The sequence below is a fragment of the Macaca thibetana genome, chromosome 2, assembly GCF_024542745.1.
Source record: "Macaca thibetana thibetana isolate TM-01 chromosome 2, ASM2454274v1, whole genome shotgun sequence".
NCBI classification, from domain to species: domain Eukaryota; kingdom Metazoa; phylum Chordata; class Mammalia; order Primates; family Cercopithecidae; genus Macaca; species Macaca thibetana.
In genome coordinates, this window is record NC_065579.1 from 182,448,535 (window position 1) to 182,472,542 (window position 24,008).

Sequence of the window (24,008 nt, forward strand, 5' to 3'; positions counted from 1 at the left end):
AACACCACTTATGGATATTAAAATTATTTTCTAAATAAAATTGAGTGACTCAACGTGAAACAAAAATAAAATCTTCTGAGAAATTGTTTACTAGAACACATTATTTTATGACTCTTAGCAAAAAAAAAAAAGCTAAAAGAAAAAATACCCTTTTTCATATCAAAAAACTCAACATCTCAATGAATGAGAGTATTCTCTTGCTAATGATAATTTTATGAGTACATTAAGTTTACTGACAACCTCAGATCTCTAAGATAACAGAATAGAATTATTGCCTTTCCTAAAATGGTGAATTGGTTGACTAGAATTACAAAGATTCCCTAAAGGAAGCTGAACACTAGCATGGAATCCATCTGGCCAAGGGCGTACATGTTCACCACTTTGCAGATAATAAAAGAAATGAATGGGGGGGCGGAGCAAGATGGCCGAATAGGAACAGCTCCAGTCTCCAACTCCCAGCGCGAGCGACACAGAAGACCGGTGATTTCAGCATTTTCAACTGAGGTACTGGGTTCATCTCACTGGGGAGTGCCGGACGATCGGTGCTGGTCAGCTGCTGCAGCCCGATCAGCGAGAGCTGAAGCAGGGCAAGGCATCGCCTCACCTGGGAAGCGCAAGGGGGAAGGGAATCCCTTTTCCTAGCCAGGGGAACTGAGACACACAACATCTGGAAAATTGGGTAACTCCCACCCCAATACTGCGCTTTAAGCAAACAGGCACACCAGGAGATCATATCCCACACCTGGCCGGGAGGGTCCCACGCCCACGGAGCCTCCCTCATTGCTAGCACAGCAGTCTGCGATATCGCGGCAAGGCAGCAGTGAGGCTGGGGGAGGGGCGCCCGCCATTGCTGAGGCTTAAGTAGGTAAACAAAGCTGCTGGGAAGCTCGAACTGGGTGGAGCTCACAGCAGCTCAAGGAAACCTGCCTGTCTCTGTAGACTCCACCTCCGGGGACAGGGCACAGTAAAAATAACAAAAACAGCAGAAACCTCTGCAGACGCAAATGACTCTGTCTGACAGCTTTGAAGAGAGCAGTGGATCTCCCAACACGGAGGTTGAGATCTGAGAAGGGACAGACTCCCTGCTCAAGTGGGTCCCTGACCCCTGAGTAGCCTAACTGGGAGACATCCCCCAGTAGGGGTAGTCTGACACCCCACACCTCACAGGGTGGAGTACACCCCTGAGAGGAAGCTTCCAAAGCAAGAATCAGACAGGTACACTCGCTGTTCAGCAGTATTCTATCTTCTGCAGCCTCTGCTTCTGATACCCAGGCAAACAGGGTCTGGAGTGGACCTCAAGCAATCTCCAACAGACCTACAGCTGAGGGTCCTGACTGTTAGAAGGAAAACTATCAAACAGGAAGGACACCTACACCAAAACCCCATCAGTACATCACCATCATCAAAGACCAGAGGCAGATAAAACCACAAAGATGGGGAAAAAGCAGGGCAGAAAAGCTGGAAATTCAAAAAATAAGAGCGCATCTCCCCCGGCAAAGGAGCGCAGTTCATCGCCAGCAACAGATCAAAGCTGGACGGAGAATGACTTTGACGAGATGAGAGAAGAAGGCTTCAGTCCATCAAACTTCTCAGAGCTAAAGGAGGAATGACGTACCCAGCGCAAAGAAACTCAAAATCTTGAAAAAAAAGTGGAAGAATTGATGGCTAGAGTAATTAATGCAGAGAAGGTCCTAAACGAAATGAAAGAGATGAAAACCATGACACGAGAAATACGTGACAAATGCACAAGCTTCAGTAACCGACTCGATCAACTGGAAGAAAGAGTATCAGCGATTGAGGATCAAATGAATGAAATGAAGCGAGAAGAGAAACCAAAAGAAAAAAGAAGAATAGAAATGAACAAAGCCTGCAAGAAGTATGGGATTATGTAAAAAGACCAAATCTACGTCTGATTGGTGTGCCTGAAAGTGAGGGGGAAGATGGAACCAAGTTGGAAAACACTCTTCAGGATATCATCCAGGAGAACTTCCCCAACCTAGTAGGGCAGGCCAACATTCAAATCCAGGAAATACAGAGAACGCCACAAAGATACTCCTCGAGAAGAGCAACTCCAAGACACATAATTGCCAGATTCACCAAAGTTGAAATGAAGGAAAAAATCTTAAGGGCAGCCAGAGAGAAAGGTCGGGTTACCCACAAAGGGAAGACCATCAGACTAACAGCAGATCTCCCGGCAGAAACTCTACAAGCCAGAAGAGAGTGGGGGCCAATATTCAACATTCTTAAAGAAAAGAATTTTCAACCCAGAATTTCATATCCAGCCAAATTAAGTTTCATAAGTGAAGGAGAAATAAAATCCTTTACAGATAAGCAAATGCTTAGAGATTTTGTCACCACTAGGCCTGCCTTACAAGAGACCCTGAAGGAAGCACTAAACATGGAAAGGAACAACCGGTACCAGCCATTGCAAAAACATGCCAAAATGTAAAGACCATCGAGGCTAGGAAGAAACTGCATCAACTAACGAGCAAAATAACCAGTTAATATCATAATGGCAGGATCAAGTTCACACATAACAATATTAACCTTAAATGTAAATGGAATAAATGCTCCAATTAAAAGACATAGACTGGCAAACTGGATAAAGAGTCAAGACCCATTAGTCTGCTGTATTCAGGAGACCCATCTCACACGCAGAGACATACATAGGCTCAAAATAAAGGGATGGAGGAAGATTTACCAAGCAAATGGAGAACAAAAAAAAGCAGGGGTTACAATACTAGTCTCTGATAAAACAGACTTTAAACCATCAAAGATCAAAAGAGACAAAGAAGGCCATTACATAATGGTAAAGGGATCAATTCAACAGGAAGAGCTAACTATCCTAAATATATATGCACCCAATACAGGAGCATCCAGATTCATAAAGCAAGTCCTTAGAGACTTACAAAGAGACTTAGACTCCCATACAATAATAATGGGAGACTTCAACACTCCACTGTCAACATTAGACAGATCAACGAGACAGAAAGTTAACAAGGATATCCAGGAATTGAACTCATCTCTTCAGCAAGCAGACCTAATAGACATCTATAGAACTCTCCATCCCAAATCAACAGAATATACATTCTTCTCAGCACCACATCGTACTTACTCCAAAATTGACCACGTAATTGGAAGTAAAGCACTCCTCAGCAAATGTACAAGAACAGAAATTATAACAAACTGTCTCTCAGACCACAGTGCAATCAAACTAGAACTCAAGACTAAGAAACTCAATCAAAACCGCTCAACTACATGGAAACTGAACAACCTGCTCCTGAATGACTACTGGGTACATAACGAAATGAAGGCAGAAATAAAGATGTTCTTTGAAACCAATGAGAACAAAGATACAACATACCAGAATCTCTGGGACACATTTAAAGCAGTGTGTAGAGGGAAATTTATAGCACTAAATGCCCACAAGAGAAAGCAGGAAAGATCTAAAATTGACACTCTAACATCGCAATTAAAAGAACTAGAGAAGCAAGAGCAAACACATTCGAAAGCTAGCAGAAGGCAAGAAATAACTAAGATCAGAGCAGAACTGAAGGAGATAGAGACACAAAAAACCCTCCAAAAAATCAACGAATCCAGGAGTTGGTTTTTTGAAAAGATCAACAAAATTGACAGACCACTAGCAAGACTAATAAAGAAGAAAAGAGAGAAAGAATCAAATCGACGCAATAAAAAATGATAAAGGGGATATCACCACCGACCCCACAGAAATACAAACTACCATCAGAGAATACTATAAACACCTCTACGCAAATAAACTGGAAAATCTAGAAGAAATGGATAATTTCCTGGACACTTACACTCTTCCAAGACTAAACCAGGAAGAAGTTGAATCCCTGAATAGACCAATAGCAGGCTCTGAAATTGAGGCAATAATTAATAGCCTACCAACCAAAAAAAGTCCAGGACCAGATGGATTCACAGCTGAATTCTACCAGAGGTACAAGGAGGAGTTGGTACCATTCCTTCTGAAACTATTCCAATCAATAGAAAAAGAGGGAATCCTCCCTAACTCATTTTATGAGGCCAACATCATCCTGATACCAAAGCCTGGCAGAGACACAACAAAAAAAGAGAATTTTAGACCAATATCCCTGATGAACATCGATACAAAAATCCTCAATAAAATACTGGCAAACCGGATTCAGCAACACATCAAAAAGCTTATCCACCATGATCAAGTGGGCTTCATCCCTGGGATGCAAGGCTGGTTCAACATTCGCAAATCAATAAACATAATCCAGCATATAAACAGAACCAAAGACAAGAACCACATGATTATCTCAATAGATGCAGAAAAGGCTTTTGACAAAATTCAACAGCCCTTCATGCTAAAAACGCTCAATAAATTCGGTATTGATGGAACATACCTCAAAATAATAAGAGCTATTTATGACAAACCCACAGCCAATATCATACTGAATGGGCAAAAACTGGAAAAATTCCCTTTGAAAACTGGCACAAGACAGGGATGCCCTCTCTCACCACTCCTATTTAACATAGTGTTGGAAGTTCTGGCTAGGGCAATCAGGCAAGAGAAAAAAATCAAGGGTATTCAGTTAGGAAAAGAAGAAGTCAAATTGTCCCTGTTTGCAGATGACATGATTGTATATTTAGAAAACCCCATTGTCTCAGCCCAAAATCTCCTTAAGCTGATAAGCAACTTCAGCAAAGTCTCAGGATACAAAATTAATGTGCAAAAATCACAAGCATTCTTATACACCAGTAACAGACAAACAGAGAGCCAAATCAGGAATGAACTTCCATTCACAATTGCTTCAAAGAGAATAAAATACCTAGGAATCCAACTTCCAAGGGATGTAAAGGACCTCTTCAAGGAGAACTACAAACCACTGCTCAGTGAAATAAAAGAGGACACAAACAAATGGAAGAACATACCATGCTCATGGATAGGAAGAATCAATATCGTGAAAATGGCCATACTGCCCAAGGTAATTTATAGATTCAATGCCATCCCCATCAAGCTACCAATGAGTTTCTTCACAGAATTAGAAAAAACTGCTTTAAAGTTCATATGGAACCAAAAAAGAGCCCGCATCTCCAAGACAATCCTAAGTCAAAAGAACAAAGCTGGAGGCATCACGCTACCTGACTTCAAACTATACTACAAGGCTACAGTAACCAAAACAGCATGGTACTGGTACCAAAACAGAGATATAGACCAATGGAACAGAACAGAGTCCTCAGAAATAATACCACACATCTACAGCCATCTGATCTTTGACAAACCTGAGAGAAACAAGAAATGGGGAAAGGATTCCCTATTTAATAAATGGTGCTGGGAAAATTGGCTAGCCATAAGTAGAAAGCTGAAACTGGATCCTTTCCTTACTCCTTATACGAAAATTAATTCAAGATGGATTAGAGACTTAAATGTTAGACCTAATACCATAAAAATCCTAGAGGTAAACCTAGGTAGTACCATTCAGGACATAGGCATGGGAAAAGACTTCATGTCTAAAACACCAAAAGCAATGGCAGCAAAAGCCAAAATTGACAAATGGGATCTCATTAAACTAAAGAGCTTCTGCACAGCAAAAGAAACTACCATCAGAGTGAACAGGCAACCTACAGAATGGGAGAAAATTTTTGCAATCTACTCATCTGACAAAGGGCTAATATCCAGAACCTACAAAGAACTCCAACAAATTTACAAGAAAAAAACAAACAACCCCATCAAAAAGTGGGCAAAGGATATGAACAGACATTTCTCAAAAGAAGACATTCATACAGCCAACAGACACATGAAAAAATGCTCATCATCACTGGCCATCAGAGAAATGCAAATCAAAACCACAATGAGATACCATCTCACACCAGTTAGAATGGCGATCATTCAAAAGTCAGGAAACACCAGGTGCTGGAGAGGATGTGGAGAAATAGGAACACTTTTACACTGTTGGTGGGATTGTAAACTAGTTCAACCATTATGGAAAACAGTATGGCGATTCCTCAAGGATCTAGAACTAGATGTACCATATGACCCAGCCATCCCATTACTGGGTATATACCCAAAGGATTATAAATTATGCTGCTATAAAGACACATGCACACGTATGTTTATTGCAGCACTATTCACAATAGCAAAGACTTGGAATCAACCCAAATGTCCATCAGTGACAGATTGGATTAAGAAAATGTGGCACATATACACCATGGAATACTATGCAGCCATCAAAATGGATGAGTTTGTGTCCTTTGTAGGGACATGGATGCAGCTGGAAACCATCATTCTTAGCAAACTATCACAAGAACAGAAAACCAAACACCGCATGTTCTCACTCATAGGTGGGAACTGAACAATGAGATCACTTGGACTCGGGAAGGGGAACATCACACACCGGGGCCTATCATGGGGAGGGGGGAGGGGGGAGGGATTGCATTGGGAGTTATACCTGATGTAAATGACGAGTTGATGGGTGCTGACGAGTTGATGGGTGCAGCACACCAACATGGCGCAAGTATACATATGTAACAAACCTGCACGTTATGCACATGTACCCTAGAACTTAAAGTATAATAATAATAAATAAATTAAAAAAAAAAAAAAGAAAGAAATGAATGATATCTCCTTTTCTGCTGGGTGGTATCCTGGAGAATAATATCTAGAATTTTTATAGGTTTAGTGTAGTTTTAGTGTTGGTTCGGTGTAGGCTTAGTTCTTGTGACCATAAAATTATCACGTTAGGATCCTTTGCACTGGCACACTACAGCTAATGCAAGGGTGCGGGGAAAAGAAAGAGAGATCAGACTGTTACCCCTTGAGTCACCACAGCACATGTCTCTTGCAAGGACAAGGTTGGTGGTAGGGTCATAGATTAACAGCATCTCAAATACAGAACAAAATGGAGTCTCTTATGTCTTCTTTCTATATAGACACAGTAACAGTCCAATCTCTCTTTCTTTTCCCCACACAAGGGTCTGAAAATGCCCCAAGGAATGTTCCTCATTTGCTTTATAATGTGCAGACCCAGAGGGTACAGACAGCTGATAGGTGCCCAGGGAAAGCCTTATTCACAAAGAACAAAAATGGCTCTAAATAATGGCTCAATTTATCTGTAATTTGGATGTCTCTTTAGGGTAATGTATGATCCAACCATTGATGAAGTTCATGCTAAAAAGGAATTTGGTCTCAAGAATAGGGAAATGACATTTAGTCTTTTATGATAGGAATGCTACTTCTTGATTTAATACTAGAAGGAAGTAGAGGAAATTGAAAAATAATCAGCCAAGAACATTGCTAAGTGCTTTTTATGCATGGTCTATTGTGACTTCCAAAGTTTTTGAGACAGATATTATCAACTACATGGCATCACTATGAAAATAGGGGTTCAGATAGCTTCTTTAACTTGTGACGGCATCATATTTCATTATGTTGTAATCTGGCTTCATGGAATTATAACCAGTGTGACCAGGCTCAGAGAAGTCCCACACTTGGGGTTTAATGCTCTGTGGTTGCTATCTTGAGATTCTTAGTCATTTCGTTTTGGAATTTAGATGCCATCTCCATATTTCACTCCTGTCTGCCCTGGGGGTGGGGTTGGGTTTGGAGGGGGTTCTTGGGGGTAAGGGTTCTTCGTCATTGCCAGACATTTTCCTTTTGCCTTGAGCCCCACAAGTTATGTAGCCAGTCCTGAGCAGAGTCACGATTTAAATCCAGTTCTGCCTAACACCAAGAACCTCTGGAGCAGGAACCAAGATGTAGGGTCCAGAACGAAAATCCATTTTCTAGGCTTAGAGAAGTACGGAGAAAATGGCATTGAATTCGGAGTTCAAACACCTATCGATGATTCCAGATACATAATTTACATTTTTGTAGCCCTCTGGGCAAGACAATCTTTCTAAAATGAGGCATCCGTAGACTTTCTGTAAAGGGTCAGATATTAAATATTTTCAGCTTTGCAGGCCATATGGTCTCTGTTGCAGCTACTTAACTCTATCATTGCAGCACAAAAGCAGCCATACAAAATACTTAAACAAATGAGCATGGCTGTTTTCTAGTAAAACCTTATTCATGGATACTGAAATTTGAATTTCCTATAATTTTTATATGTCATAAAATCTTACCAACCTTTTGATTTTTAAAACAATTTTGAAATGTAAAAACCCTTCCTAGTACCAGGGATGTAAAAATAGGCAGCAGGCTGGATTTGGTCCTGCAGGTTATACTTTTCAGACTTCTGGTCTACGCTATTGGTTTTCATTCATTCATATGTCCATTCATCACTGTTCAAAGTGTGTTTATAACTGGATTAGGCATTAGGGATCAAAAGACATGGATTTGTATGATGTAGACCTTGAAGTTCTTAAGCGCTACCTCATGTTGACTTTCCCAGGCCTAAACAAACAAATGAAAACAAACTAATGGGAAATAGCTTGGGGAAAAAAGAGAGCTAAGTCTTTCCTAAAATAGCATCTGCTTTTTAAGTCCCAAATTGTTTTCATTTTTAATATATGTATATATTCACATTTATATGAGTATTTGTGTGCATATATACACATATATACACATACATATACACACATATACATGTATTATTCACACCTTATGTGTACATGTACATATATGAATACACACACAGTATTTTACAATTCTGAATTAGAAATTCAATCACATTGCATGTATAGCATAGTGATTAGAGGAATCCAGCTTGGGTTTTATATCCAAATATATCATCCCTGTCCTAGAAATAACAACCACTGAAATAAATTACAAACAGTACTATCGGATAGTTTGTAACAATTAGGAATACTCATCCTATTAAGTAGTTTCTTGCCATATGTAACACAAAATGTGCACCTGAGTAGAGCAGCCAATCTATATATTTTCTGAAGATAAAAGATAATTTTTCTTTAAAGACAATCAGAAGTGAACATGTAAGCTCTGATTACAGAGTTAATTGAAAATGGAAGTCAATACTTTTTCAGAGAAAAATGCTTAGAATCTTTGTGCAAGTATCAACTACAGACAAATATAAGAAGGACTTAAAAAAAAGTGCTTTAGGCCGGGTGCGGTGGCTCACGTCTGTAATCCCAGCACTTTGGGAGGCCGAGGCGGGTGGATCACGAGATCAGGAGATCAAGACCATCCTGGCAAACACGGTGAAACCCCGTCTCTACTAAAAATACAAACAAATTAGCCGGGTGTGGTGGCGGGCGCCTGTAGTCCCAGCTGCTCGGGAGGCTGAGGCAGGAGAATGGCATGAGCCGGGGAGGCGGAGGTTACAGTGAGACGAGATTGCGCCACTGCACTCCAGCCTGGGCGACAGAGCGAGACTCCGTCTCAAAAAAAAAAAAAAAAAAAAAAACCACAAAAACAAAAAAAAAAGTGCTTTATAGGCCAGGTATGTGGTGGATTATGCCTGTAATCCCAGCAGTTTGGGAGGCCAAGGTAGGAAGACTGCTTGGGGGTGGGAGGAGGACTGCTTGAGGCCAGGAGTTTGAGACCAGCCTAGGCAATATAGTAAAACCCTAGCTCTACATAAAATTTTTTAAAAAATTAGTCAGGTGTGGTAGCTACTTGGGAGGCTGAGTCAGGAGGATCCCTTCAGCCCAGGAATTCAAGGCTGCACTTAGCTACAATCATGCCACTACACTCCAGCTGGGCAATACAGCAAGACCCTGTCCCTATTTTTTTTTTAAGTGCTTTATAAATACAACGTGGGGTCAACTGAGTTTCTTGTTGAAACAGTATACTGTTTCCCTGGTTCCAGCTCAGAGGTTCTGACCCAAAAGGTCAGGAATGAGGCCAAGAAATTTGCATTCTTTTAAACAAGTAGATTAAGATATTTTAATATAGCAAGCTCAAGGACAACACTCGGGAAATGGCTTTAAAAGAAAAATAGTGAAGGTTTTCACTTTTTATATTTCCCGAGTTCCAGTTTGGCGACATTCTGGATACTTAAGGGAAGGAGAAGTCTCTTCACCCGATATGCCTTTATCTAGAATCACCTCCTGAAGGAAGCAGAGTCTGCTGGTGGAAACAATGACGATATTGCAAGCAGAACTGGGGCCAGAAGAAAACACTGCTGAGAAGAACAGAGTGTTATCCTTTGCAGCTTAAAAATTCTAAGCAAGAGGCAAAAATCTCTCATAGGCAGCTTTTCCTTGACGGCTGGAGAAAGGTGTCGTTAAGACCCTCACACCTTAAAGAACCTTTGAGTAAGGAAACTGTGATTTCAAGACACTTAAGCCCTGTTACAAGAATCTGAATACAAAAGCAAACAAAACAACAGACAGAATAAAACTTGGCAAATATTTTCTCTATTTCTCTACTCATTATACAGAAGGTTTTCATTCCTGGAACTCTTGATAAAAGTTTCAAATAACTCAAATATAAGTTTCAAATAACCCAAATATAACTTTCAAACATTATTTTGTTACTAATATGTAATCTTGATAATGGCAAATGTGAAAGAAACTCTGACTACCTGACAATGATGCGTGCAGCTTGATTCTCCCAAAGAGGTGAAAGTTTTTGTCTATATTCATGAATTCATTCGTGAACTAGTTACTGTGATGAGCAATTCTTACAAGAAGGGGTATTCTGGCCGTGCGCGGTGGCTCATGCCTGTAATCCCAGCACTTTGGGAGGCTGAGGCAGGCAGATTGCCTGAGCTCAGGAGTTCATGACCAGCCTGGGCAACAGGGTGAAACCCCGTCTCAAATACAAAATACAAAATACAAAAAATTAGCCGGGTGTGGTGGCGTGCCCCTGTAGTCCCAGCTACTCAGGAGACTGAGGCAAGAGAACTGCTTGAACCCGGGAGGTGGAGGTTGCAGTAAGCTGAGATCGCGCCACTGCACTCCATCCTGGGCAACAGAGCAAGACTCCGTCTCAAAAAAAAGAAAAGAAAAGAAAAAAAAAAAGAAGAAGGGGAATTCTTCTGTGTGTGTTTGTGTGTATAATACATATTATACATCTACATTACCTATAATTAATTATTTCTCCTATCACATTAATTTAGTGAAGAATACTTTTCTAAATTATCCTTGCCTTTGACAATGCTTTTAAGACACATGGAAGATATGGATTTTAGCTTTAGTTATTGGATACGAGTTCTCTTTTAGCTTCTAAGCAGGTGGCACAGTATAGTGGTTATGAACACAGGCTCTTGGCATTAGAGAGCTTGAAATTCTTACCACCTGTGTGACAAGTAATTTAATCTTCCTAATTCTATTTCCTTATGGGGGTGAAACTAGTACCTATCATACTGTTAATAGTAATAATAGTGCACGGCGATGATTTTGGTACCTACTTCATGCAGTTGTGAAGATTACAATAATCCATTAAGTTTCAAAAATTTAGCAGTGTGGCTCATGAAAATATAAAATAAACGTGTCAAAGATATTATTCCATTTCTTAATTAATGAATAAACCAATCAGATGGCAAGGCTGATTCAAAGAGCATTTTGAAGATCTGAATATTTATAGGCCTTTTGAGAAAATATTAGTATAAGATTTCTGAGTATGAGTCAAAGCTGGTTAATGATGCCCTATGGGATAATAATCTATAGCACTGAAGTTTGTTTTTCTTCTGGATAGAAATAATTTGTAGCTGTGTTGGGAAAAAAAATCTACAAGTAGACATGGAACTTCACGAAGTCTGAAATTTTCCTCAGTAGCAGTGAATTTAACAAATTGTATTTCCTAGATGATGAAATAATTTGGAGTGGGCCTGTTAGATACTGAAAGTGCACCCCTTCTCTTGTTTACATGTCTTGAATAATTTTTCGACCAAGCATGGTGGCTCAGGCCTGTAATCCCAGCCCTTTGGGAGGCCGAGACAGGCGGATCACGAGGTCAGGAGATGGAGACCATCCTGGCTAACATGGTGAAACCCCGTCTCTACTAAAAATACAAAAACTTAGCTGGGCGTGGTGGCGGCGCCTGTAATCTCAGCTACTCGGGAGGCTGAGGCAGGAGAATGGCGGGAACCTGGGAGGCGGAGCTTGCAGTGAGGCGAGATCGCGCCACTGCACTCCAGCCTGGGTGACAGAGTGAGACTCTGTCTCAAAAAAAAAAAAAAAAAAAAAAAAAAAAAAAAAAAATTCTTAATATCTTTTAAAGTACAAAGACGCTACTAAACTTAGTTACTAATATTTGCATTTTATTTATTTTGTAGACCAAAATATTTTATTCACCTTAGATTATTACTTCATGATGTTTGTCCATCATATTAGCAAATTCTTCTCATATATATAAGAATATTTAAAGAGTTATTTAGGGTGTACTGAGACCATGCACTACCAGAAGCCAGAAAAATAGCTATGAATTTACCATCTCCATAGATTGATTCATTGATTAATTTTCCATTTATCAACTATTAATTCAGTTTCAGCCTTGGAGGATATTACACTGCATAGGACACAGTCCCTTCTTTCATGGAACTCCATGTAATATGATTTATATGTAGTAGTTACTTAAAACTAATTTCTACTTCAAATATCAATACATGTGCCATAAACATTGCTTAGAGAAAGAACTCATTGTAAAATATTTTTCAGTAATATTGATTTTCACCCAGGAACTTCTTTACTTGACTTTAAATCTCTGGTGCAAGTCCATCTGTCTCTTAATGCAAGATACAGGTGGTGATACGGTGTTGGTGTTCACAGTTAGAGCTCTCTAATGCTACACATTATTTTTCTAAAACATCCAAAACGTTTTTCTGTGTAAAAATATAAAGTAACCAAGATTCAGTGAGATGTTGCTAAATGCACTTTAATGAGATCTTCTCAAATCTATTTTGCTGCCACTAATTTCAAGATACTTATTTTTTCAATAAAGGATTATTTCCATAGATTGCATGAGAAATCATGAGAAATTAATGTCTTCATGATGATAAACCAGAGCATAGGAAAATGAGATAGTGAATATTAAAGTTATATCATTATAATACATAGTTTTATGACATGACCAAGAATATTCCTATTATTCTGAAAATATACTGATGTGCATATGCTGATGGACTTATCACTACTTCATGTGCTTTAGTGAGTCCATACATATGCATATTTTTTCAGTATTAAAAAACATACTGCCTGGAGGAATTTACACATGATTGAATAGATTTCATTTTATGTCATGGTTCTGAGGAAAACTGTTCTACCTTTTACACCAGAATGATATAATACCAGGACACGCATATTTTTGCACACAATTTCAAGGAACTTACAGACTCTCTAGAATTATTTCCAGGTGAAACAAATATGTCACAAAAAGACTATGTCAACATTAAATATTTAACTACCCAAGATTTTGTTTTTATGTTCTACCAAATTATTTTCAAAATAAAAATTCATTTTCAAATGAAATATAGGACTCAATTTATTTTGTACATAAGACTAAAAAATGCTTAAATTAGGGAAATACTATTGTATATATCAGACTAAAGATTATTTTAGGATAAAAAATTTTAAACAAGGAAAAGTGATTAGTCAGTTTTAAAGATCATAGTTATGTTTCCGTTGCAAATATTAATTACTGACTTTAATTGAGCATATCAGTAATCTATGACATACTTACAAATTGTATATACCTTTGATTAAATAACGGTAAATTACAAGGATAAATGATGTTATTTATTTTATTAAGTAACATCATTATTTTTGCAAATTTCCTTTTCTAAAGGAAGACCTATATATTATCTCTATGAGCATAAAAGTGTGTTTTGAATGAGTGGCTGGTTCACTTGAAGCAAAAAAGAGTAGTTAATAACATGTTTGGTGAGTGGAGCACAAGTGTGCAAACATAGATGAATAGTTCCTCAAGTCCCTCAGGACAGTGTGAATGTGCAAATGCAGTCAGAGAGATCCCTAAGGAAAGAGGGAATCCCAGAGTAATGACCGTGAAGGCTAGTGGTCCGACTGCCTTCTCCTGAATGGGGAGGCTTTCTCCTTGGCCAAATTTGGAGGACTTGGATTTCAGCGTTTTAAGGAAGATCACAGCGTTTTAGGCACATTCTGAATATCACATATGCTTCATTTGACAGTCTCAGTACTGGATTTCAGATTCTGCTTGTTACATACAAATGTAGAATATTACTTATATTTAAATGATAATAAATGGAACTAATTTTTTTTGTTTGTTTGTTTGAGACGGAGTCTGGCTCTGTGGCCCAGGCTGGAGTGAGTGGCGATCTTGGCTCACTGCAAGCTCCGCCTCCCGGGTTCCCGCCATTCTCCTGCCTCAGCCTCCCGAGTAGCTGGGACCACAGGCGCCGCCACCACGCCCGGCTAAATTTTTTTTTATTTTTAGTAGAGACTGGGTTTCACTGTGTTAGCCAGGATGGTCTCGATCTCCTGACCTCGTGATCCGCCCACCTCAGCCTCCCAAAGGGCTGGGATTACAGGCGTGAGCCACCGCGACCGGCCGAAACTGATTTTTAAAAGAAATTGGTGGATAATTTCCAGGAAGGTAACCACACCAGGCCCAGTGAAACTGATTTTTTAAAACAAATTGGTGGATAATTTTCATGAAGGTAACCACACCAGGCCCAGTGAAACTGATTTTTAAAAAGAAATTGGTGGATAATTTTCATGAAGGTAACCAACAATAATATCAGAGTTTGGAGACCAAACTGAGGTGCAGCAAACAGGCAGAAGGACGTGTCTTTGGTTCTTTTCTCTTTGAAAAGGCTCATCACTCAACCAAGAGGTAAAACAAAGATAATCCAACACAGCAACAGCCACAGAAGTCTCCTTCACAGCCTCACAAATACAGCACAGGACAGATCCTTTATTTATTTATTTATTTGATTTTTTTTTTTTTTTTGGTATGCTGACTTTGCCACAATACATTTTAAAAAATTACTTGTCCACCCTAGAAATGAACCACATGTCAGCAAGTGATTTTCTGTTGATGAAAAGCACCTGAAGAATCCAGGAAGAAAAGGGAAACATTTATTTGTTTTGTTATTGGGAGGGGATGGATTTGGTAAAGTATGACATAGTTCTAGCACTGTTTCGTCCAGAAGGCTGAATTAAATATATTAATCTATGTTTTCAAGTAACAATAGAACAGGAGATCTTTTTCAGAAAACCCACACACTCAAAAAATGTTTTGTATTTAGTTCTGTCTTAGAACATCTATTGCTATTATAAAACTAAAATGAAGATATACTTCATTTAAAATGTTCAAGGGTTAGATGTAAACTTTGTGGTTGATTCAAGTGCTCAGGTTTCTGATTTCCGTCTTTCTGGCTGCTCTATTCAGTACCTAATTTACTGCTGATCAGCATTTCTTCCTTGGGTGAGGTGTCAAATAAAAGGTGATAAAATCCACACAAATTAATTCTTAGCTCTAAGCAATGTTAAGAGCTCATTGGGAGCAAAGGTTTAATGTGCTCTTTAAAATAAAATTTTGAAATATCTTTAAATTCCAATTTTCCATTCCCAGTTGTTGTGGATAATTAAAAGTTGTATTTATACTTAAACTGAATTTGTTAGAAAATTCCTTTTAAAGTAAGAGAAAGAGGCTAAAAACATAACTAATCGACCTTGAATGACACTCCCAGTTTATGTTATGCCAGGAAATATAAGTTCCTCATTTTGTCAGTTATTTTACAAAGTGGGTTTTTGAAAGTTCTCATCTACCAACTGAAGAATGCAGAATGCAGAGACAAGCTATAAATTACTAGACTTTTTGAGAAATGGAACAGAATTTATAAAATGATCTTATAATGAAGTAAATAATATAAACACATCACAGATATGGGAGAGAACAGTGCAATTACCCTCCTCTACCCGGATGGAACTATAGAACTCTTCAAACCTAGTACACATCTACCATAGAGTAGGCTTGCTTGCTACATATTTAAATGCTCGGCTCTCTCTGGCCCTTACCTGAGTGATGAAGATCCTGTACAGGTAGCCACGGAAGTTCATTAAGTTACCCCAGGAGAGAAGGGTACAGTTCCTGTGAATGTGTGGTGCCTTTTTTCCTAGTTGTACTGAAACTATGATACAACAGCTGAATGCGAGTTATTCCTAGATCACCTCACCCTTTTCCAAGCAAGGAGGTTTTCTCTCAGGACCGTCATGGCAGGGCTATGTTTTCTGGCACCAACTTGCAATATAAAAGAATTTAGGAATAGAATGTGAGTGTGTATTTGGAAGGTTGTTAAATTATGCTTCATTGCTTTCCAATTCATTTATTTAAAAAACTGGAAAAATATGATTAATTTTTCTAAGGATTTTTTAAACAAAGGCTTTAGAATTTCTCAACTTGAAATCTCAATTATGCAATGCTATTTTCATGCAAATGAGAGAAGCACACATACTGCAGTTTTCTTCTAGGTTTTAAAGTCTTGGTGTTTAGAATTATATAAAAATAGTGCTTGCATTAAAAATTACACTTGTTTATGTCAGAGGATACAAAATGGTAGCACAGTTTGACAAAGAAAATTCAGCTAAAAATGTGACTGCCTGGGAAAGAAAAAAAAATTAACTTGATAAGGGCAATGAAAATAGTGATAGTGGAAGTGGGAGTTGAGCAATGAGAACACAGGGATGCAGGGAGGGGAACAACACACACTAGGGCTTGTTGAGGTTTGGGGGGAGAGGGGAGGAAACTTAAAGGACGGGTCAATAGGTTCAGCAAACCACCACGGCACACATATACCTATGTAATGAACTTGCTTGTTCTGCATATGTATCTTGGAACTTAAAGTAAAAAAACAAAAAACAAAAAAAAAACATTAATAAAGAAAATAATGATAGAGGTGGCTCAAACATGTAATTCCCACACTTTAGTAGGCTGAGGCTGGCAGATGACTTGAGCTCAGGCATTTGAGACCAGCCTGGGCAACATGGCAAAAACTTGTCTCTACAAAAAATACACAAATTAGCCAGGCATGGTGGCCCATGCATGTAGTCCCAGGTACTTGGGAGGCTGAGGTGAGAGGATCTACTGAGACCAGGAGGCAGAGGTTATGGTGATCCAAAAGCACACCACTGCACTCTAGCCTGGGTGAGAGAGCAAGACCATGTCTCCAAAATAGTAACAATTATAGCAACACCTTCCATTATCTGCTACTTGTGGACTTTCAAGTACATTCTAGATGCTGTGGTCTGTTATCTATTCAAGGAATTTACAGGATAGTGGGTAAGACAAATAGTACCAATATGGCAAGATACAGGCTTAAAGAGATGTATCAAAGTGCACTGCAGGGATAGGAACACTAAGCTGGAAAACACCTACTTTCTGAGATAAAGCAAAGATTGGCAATGCTTTGTAGAGGACTTGATCTGAGAATAATGGGCGTTGACAGCACATTTAGGCAGGGAAAAGCATTCTAATTGGAGATGCTGGCTGTGGAAAGTACCGAGGATTAAAAGAACATGGACTTTATGAGAAAGCCAAGCAGGCAAAAAGAATGACTAGCAAAGCTGATTTCATAAAAATATGCAAGGGTAGAGTAGAAAAAGCTATGAAATATTTATTTTTGCTTGTAACCTAGGGGAAATCAATCACTGATATATGAGCAAGAAAATGGCATGAAGAGAAACAGTTTCCAGCTATTATAGAAAGAAGATTTGCAGAAGCATTGATCAAACAGGTTCCCTGAGACAGAATATGGTCTCACACAGGTTCTCTAATACTGTTTGAGAAATAAAGATATCCTTGGTCGCCAAATGATGGCAGGACAGGAGAACTAGGAAAGCAGGCAGAGTTTCTGCAGACAGGTTCTGGTACCATTGATGGTGCCTAGAAGTGGGAGGAGAATGCAAGAAGGAAATTATCCTCTAGTGAGCGTTCAATACATTACAGCAAATATTTTTTAATACACGTGATCTTATTTAGTCTTCACAACAATCCTATGAAATATGAATTATTATCTCAAAGTAAAACACAGTTAAACTAAGTTCCAGAGAGGCAAACTTATCCAATACTACACCACTGATAGAGGTGGTGGTATGCCCCTAAAATGGGATCTAAAACCCTGCCTGTCTGTCTGGTATCACAACTTACACTCTTTCTGTAGAATCTCCTGTCTCAAATGGTACCTCTGCCGTTGGGTATATAGCAACAAGACAACCATTTTGCTTTCAGGGAGAAGGCTTTGTGACATGATTCTAAGCTAATTCCTCTCTGATTTTATGGCAAAGTGGTGGCAGTGTTAGAAGCCAGGTGAGTGCACCTCTGTGAGACTAAAATGGGTTAGTTTTTAAAGGCAGCCATGGTACTAATGAAAAGAGCATAAATCCCAGAACCATTTTGTATGATGAATTGAGAAGATAAAGTAACCAACTGGATATATGAAATGAAGGAAAGCCAGGCATTAAGGAATGTCTCTTCTGGCATGAGAGACTGGAGAAAGAACCATCAAACAACATACGGAATATAGAAAGGGAAACAAGCACCAGGTAAATGTGACATGAAAGCAACAATACATATTTTAGTGATTATTAGATTCAGGAGAGAGAAGTCAGGGATTTTACAACCACACATTTCATATATGTCTGGTAATTAATATATTTCAGGCCCAGGCAAACTACAATATAAAGGGCTGTAAAACTCATTATCAGTGAGGTCAGGACAGCTCTGAGGACGATTATTTGGGATCGTTTAAATATACCATACACAACTGTAAGTTCTGAAACAGACACTACTCTTGTGATGGGAGAGATGCAAATCACGCTTGAGAGTCCACTTATTATAGCTGTTGTCTGAAAGGTTGTTAGGGCAAATAAGACATTACAAAGAGTAGGAAAACAGATTTATTGCCATGACATATTTTTATGTGCTTTGACTATTGCACAATTTGAAATAATTGGCATAATAATACTTATAATCACTATTATCAAGTCTGAACATCATTTTTAGTTATGGGAAGAAAGACACAAAATCTGTTCATCAGTGTAAAAATTCAGAAGCTAGAGAGGGGTGGCTGGAAACATGAAAAATTCAAAATAGAATCAAAAACAGTTTCTTTTGCCTTGTTTTGGGAGCTTTCATACTTATAGAATTATCTTGAGTTGAAAACAGAATTTTATTATTTATTTGAAATAATTTGACATTTTTGACTCTGAAGTCAAAAGTAATGCCAAGAATGTATTTCATAAAGAAATAATGTGCATATGAAAACACACCTATACACATGTCCCAGTCTAGGACGCTGATGGTCATGTGCAGCTGTCAATCTCATTCCCATCAATTCTAGGCCTGTTTCATTCAGGGATTCATATTACAGCTATCAACTCATTCATTCATTCGCAAGGTTTATTGAGTGCTTACCATAATTATGCTAGGCACTATTCCAGTTCAATATATTGACTTCAGAATAAAACTGAAAAAAAATATTTTCCTAATAGAGAGAGAAACGTAAATTAACAGAGAAATAAAATTTCTAGGAGGGATAATGTGCTATGAAGAGTGATAAGTAAAAAGGCCTGTTTTATGTAAACAAGCTTGAAATACTGGCCAGGGATCCAATCACGTAGCATTTTAAAGGGCATCATTAGGGGTATGTATTGGAGTAGGACACATAGGATTTGCTGATGGGTTGGACATAGGTAAGACCCCCAAATTTTTGGTCTAAGCAACCAAGGGTATAGTAGGACTATAATAGGAAAGATTTGGGGAGGAACAAGTTTAGATGGAACATCAAATAGTTAATTTAGTAGATATCTATTTTGAAACATTAAGTAGACATACAAGGAGAGATTTATAGCTCTTTGATATCTAAGTAAGAAATCATAGGGGATTCAGGGCTGGATAAATATCTGGGAGACTTTTGCATATGTTAGCTTTTTTAAATTTTATTTTATTTTGGAGACAGAGTCTCACCCTGTCACCAGACTGGAGTGCTGTGGCGCGATCTTGGCTCACTGCAACCTCTGCCTCCCGGGTTCAAGTGATTCTCCTGCCTCAGCCTCCCGAGTAGCTGGAATACAGGCACACCGCCATGCCCAGCTAATTTTTGTATTTTTAGTAGAGACAGGGTTTCACCATGTTAGCCAGGATGGTCTCCATCTCTTGACCTTGTGATCCACCCATATCGGCCTCCCAAAAGTGCTGAGATTGCAGGTGTAATCTCACCGTGCCTGGCATGTTTTTGTTTTTGTTTTTGTTTTTTTTTAAACCTGTAATCCCAGCACTTTGGGAGACTGAGGGGGATGGATCACTAGAGCTCAGGAGTTCGAGACCAGCCTTGGCTGGGCATAACAGTACACACCTGATGCCTGTAGTCCCAGCTACTAGGGAGGCTGAGGTGGGAGAATAACTTGATCCTGGAAGGTGGAAGCTGCAGCGAGCTGTGACTGTGCCACTGCACCCCAGCCTGGGTGAAAGCATGACACCATGTCTCAAAAAATATATATATGGGACCCGTTGAGAAAACCTGAGTGGAGATATGGATAAAGAAAGGAAGAGGGCTGAAGATGTATTCCTAAAGTGTTCCAACATCTAGAGGTCTTGAAAAGGAAGATGAGCTACAAAGTAGACTTTGCAGGGGCAAGCGGGTCTTGAATCAGTAACTGTTGATATTTTCCATCAAAATTGAGAATCAGTGTACTTGGAAAATAAAAACTTTTAAAAAAGAATACTAAGGAGAATGGGTACCATTGAGATTTTCAAAATCTAATGTGTAGAATTATAAATTACTATAAACTTACAACATTTGCAATAGACAGTACATTACTGTCAACCATTTAATTAAAAAATCATTTATTAAATGTATACTTTTAGCTTTGTGACAGTAGCTTACGTGACATATGTCATGCTGTCTCTTAAAGATATTAAAATCCATATATGTGACAAGTGACTATCCTATGGTTGCATTAATCTTCTAAATAGTAATGTGCATTTATATAAAACTTAAAATTTTACAAAACATTCTTTGACTAACCCAGAAAACTGTGTAAGATTGGGAAGGTAAATATTATTGTCACCATTTCCCTAAGAAGCACTCTGGATTCAGAGAGGCTAATTGATATGAATAGTATTATCCAGCTAGGAGCGAGCAGATCTGTGGCCTGAATGAAGATATTAGGGCTCCTAATCCATTGCTGTTCCCAAGAGTAACATTTATTATGTTGTTTCATTTCTTATATACACATATAATTGGAGGCAACACGTATGGGTTGTGCAGGTTGTGCATCACATGGATAAGCCATGAATGGTCCCATCACACTGGGCAATAAGCAACCTGAGCAAAATAAGCAGTAGCTGTTCTTAAAAATCAGACTTTGCCTCAAATAAACTCTGAAACATGGAGATGTAAGAGTTAAAACCAGTCTGTCATCTCACTGAGGGTAATTATCACCCTGCCAAATCATATAAAAGAAAACATTAAATTTTCAAAATCATTACTATAATTGAGAAGATGGCTAAATATAAAATCTGCAGGTTTTTATCTGATTTAGTATTTTATGTCTACCTTTCATTTTCTATAAGCATTTTTCTTAATTCATTTTTTCTTTGATTTATGTTCACTTGCCCAAATGTTCTCTTAACACCATTTCCAAGTCTCCACCCTGTTTTCTTCCTATTGGCTCCCGGACCCAGCCTTCCTTTCACCTTGAAACACTATTGGCCATTAGTGAACCAATGATCAGTGGGACTGGCCTTTCCTGGAAGCAGGACCCATATGGACTTTCATCCCTCCAGAGTCCATTTTGCATTATGTTCTTTGATTTACCACTTTTTTCCCCCCCCACTAATTGTCAATTTAGTTTTCTTCATGGTTTAAAGCTGGGAATGCTTACCGTATTGTGGTAGACTGAATTGTGCATTTGCATCACCATTTTGCCTCCTCATGTTCCTGTTCTTTTGAGAAGTTCATGAAAGGCTGACGGTCCAATTCATTCTCCCCTAAACTCCTTAAAAAAGAAAAGAGTGAAACAAATTATTTCTTTTCTATTCTCCTGAAATTTTCCCAGCCATAATATACCCTGGCTGATCTACTGAAACAATTGTTACCTTTCTTTTCCCCTCTCTGACCACTAACCACTTTTGAAATAAAATAATCAGGTTTAGAAGTCAAGAAAAGAAAAAAAAAAAAAGTCTTTTTTGGGGGGAGATGAAGATCAGCTGTAATAGCTGCATTATAAAATGTAAACTAAATGAGAACATTTGGCTTATTCCTTTTGTAATTAACGTTTATTACTATCTATTAGATATTTGATTAGAGAATAAATTAGATACTTGGAATTAAATTTAACTATGACATTTGGGACAGTGGTTTCTCTCCTTGTGGCACTATCATCCCCGACACACGGGAGCAGGAACAGTGTTATCAAATAACTAAAAAGTCAATCGCTAATATTTTGGGATTTGAGGGATGATGGAAATATATCTAGAAAGTAAGGGACATCACGTTATCAACATTACGAACATTTTAATATAAAATAAGCTAATGGCATGCTACATTCTATGCTTTGTGGGATTCAAAGTAGGGTATCATAAGATGAAGACTGGATATGTAAGATAGGCTCAGTTTCTCATGAGAAGACGAAAACAAACAGATGACGCTGCCCTTTTCTATTTCATAGAGTAGACATGAGCATCAATGCAGGTAAGGTACTTGGAAACACTTTGGAAAATAAAAGATTCAAACAAAAATGTAACTTAGGGGTTTCTGAAATTCTTTACAGGGGCTTTCAATTAAAAAACAGTGCAGAAAGCTTATGGATCTTATAATCTAAACAATATATTTCATATAATTTAATTTAAACAATCTCTGTGCACCAAAAATATACATCATTCATTCTTTAGTATTTTTAGGTAGAAGTAAAATCTTGAATAAAGCACAACTGGTATGAAATATCAAATATTACCAAAGGGTTGGTTTATTCATTGGGAATTCTATTATTTGTTGTCTAAATCAGTTTGAAAAGTCAATTATTACCTTCAGTTGAAAGACAATTAGTTGATTTGACATATTCAAGAATGCTTACTGACTGACTTTTGATTTAATCATATACCACTCAAGATAAATTTTCATTTGATTTACCTGTTAATAGTCATGCAGAACTTTACAAAACATAAATAAGGCTACAAATACCATTGTTACGTGAATCTGTAAATCTTAGCCACTTTATTTTATGTTCATTCCTTCCCAATTAAGAAAGAAAACTGGTAATGCTAATTATAATAAATTTATTAAATTGGTTTTAATCAAGTATACTAATATTGTATACTTTCAAGTATTTGAGAGCATACCAACTCTCAAATTTAGTAAAATTTACCTTTTAAATTTAAAGAATGTGAAGATATTTTATGAAGTACTATTGAATAATTATTCTAAAACTTTTTAGCATATATCCAAATGACTAATTACATCTTTGATGGTATTTAACTATCTTGTTTCATATTTCTTGACATCTTGATGACATACATATTTGGGCATAAATCATGTTAAAATGGGTCATGATTCCAGGAAACCAAGTTATTGGAATCTTTAGTCATATCTGTTATTTTATCTTTGATCATCATGTTTTAGGATTTGGACTTGTTCATTATTATTATCTTTTGAAGTTGGGTTAAAGTGTTTCTATTCCTCCAAAAGAAATTCACACATCTACACAGAAGTATAAACAAGCAGAATATTAAAATTAAGAATTAAATTTATATATAGCATTGTAATAACCTTGAAAACAGGTGCAATAATTTTAAGAGTTAAATTGTTTGCATTTACTATTTAACTTTTTTCTCATTGTACTTAAATCTGTAGTTGGTCAACAGTAATAAATTTTTGGTTGAAAAACTAATTAATATTGAGTCTCACTTTGGGAAATTTATAATATATGAAAATATTTTTGCTCCTATTAGCTAATATTCTTTTATCTTATATGCATTTTAAAACTTTATAACCTTATATATTGGCATGATGGAGATACTGGTCAGTTGTAAAGTTTGTTCATTAATAAATAATTCACATATTCCAATTTTAATTCTTTATACAACTTGCTGAATTTCAGCATAGGTATGAATGTGGAAAATAAGCAGAAAAATTATTTGT

General features: G+C 37.8%; 1 protein-coding gene across 2 annotated transcripts in view; it reads right to left on the reverse strand.

The window, feature by feature from the left end:
• Window positions 1-24,008, reverse strand: part of HTR1F (5-hydroxytryptamine receptor 1F) — a 198,629-nt gene that overhangs the window by 146,324 nt on the left and 28,297 nt on the right. For both annotated transcript variants that reach the window (XM_050778999.1, XM_050779000.1), the window contains exon 2: window positions 21,754-21,867. The gene's annotated coding sequence lies outside the window, so the exon portion shown is untranslated. The remainder of the gene's footprint in view (window positions 1-21,753; window positions 21,868-24,008) is intronic.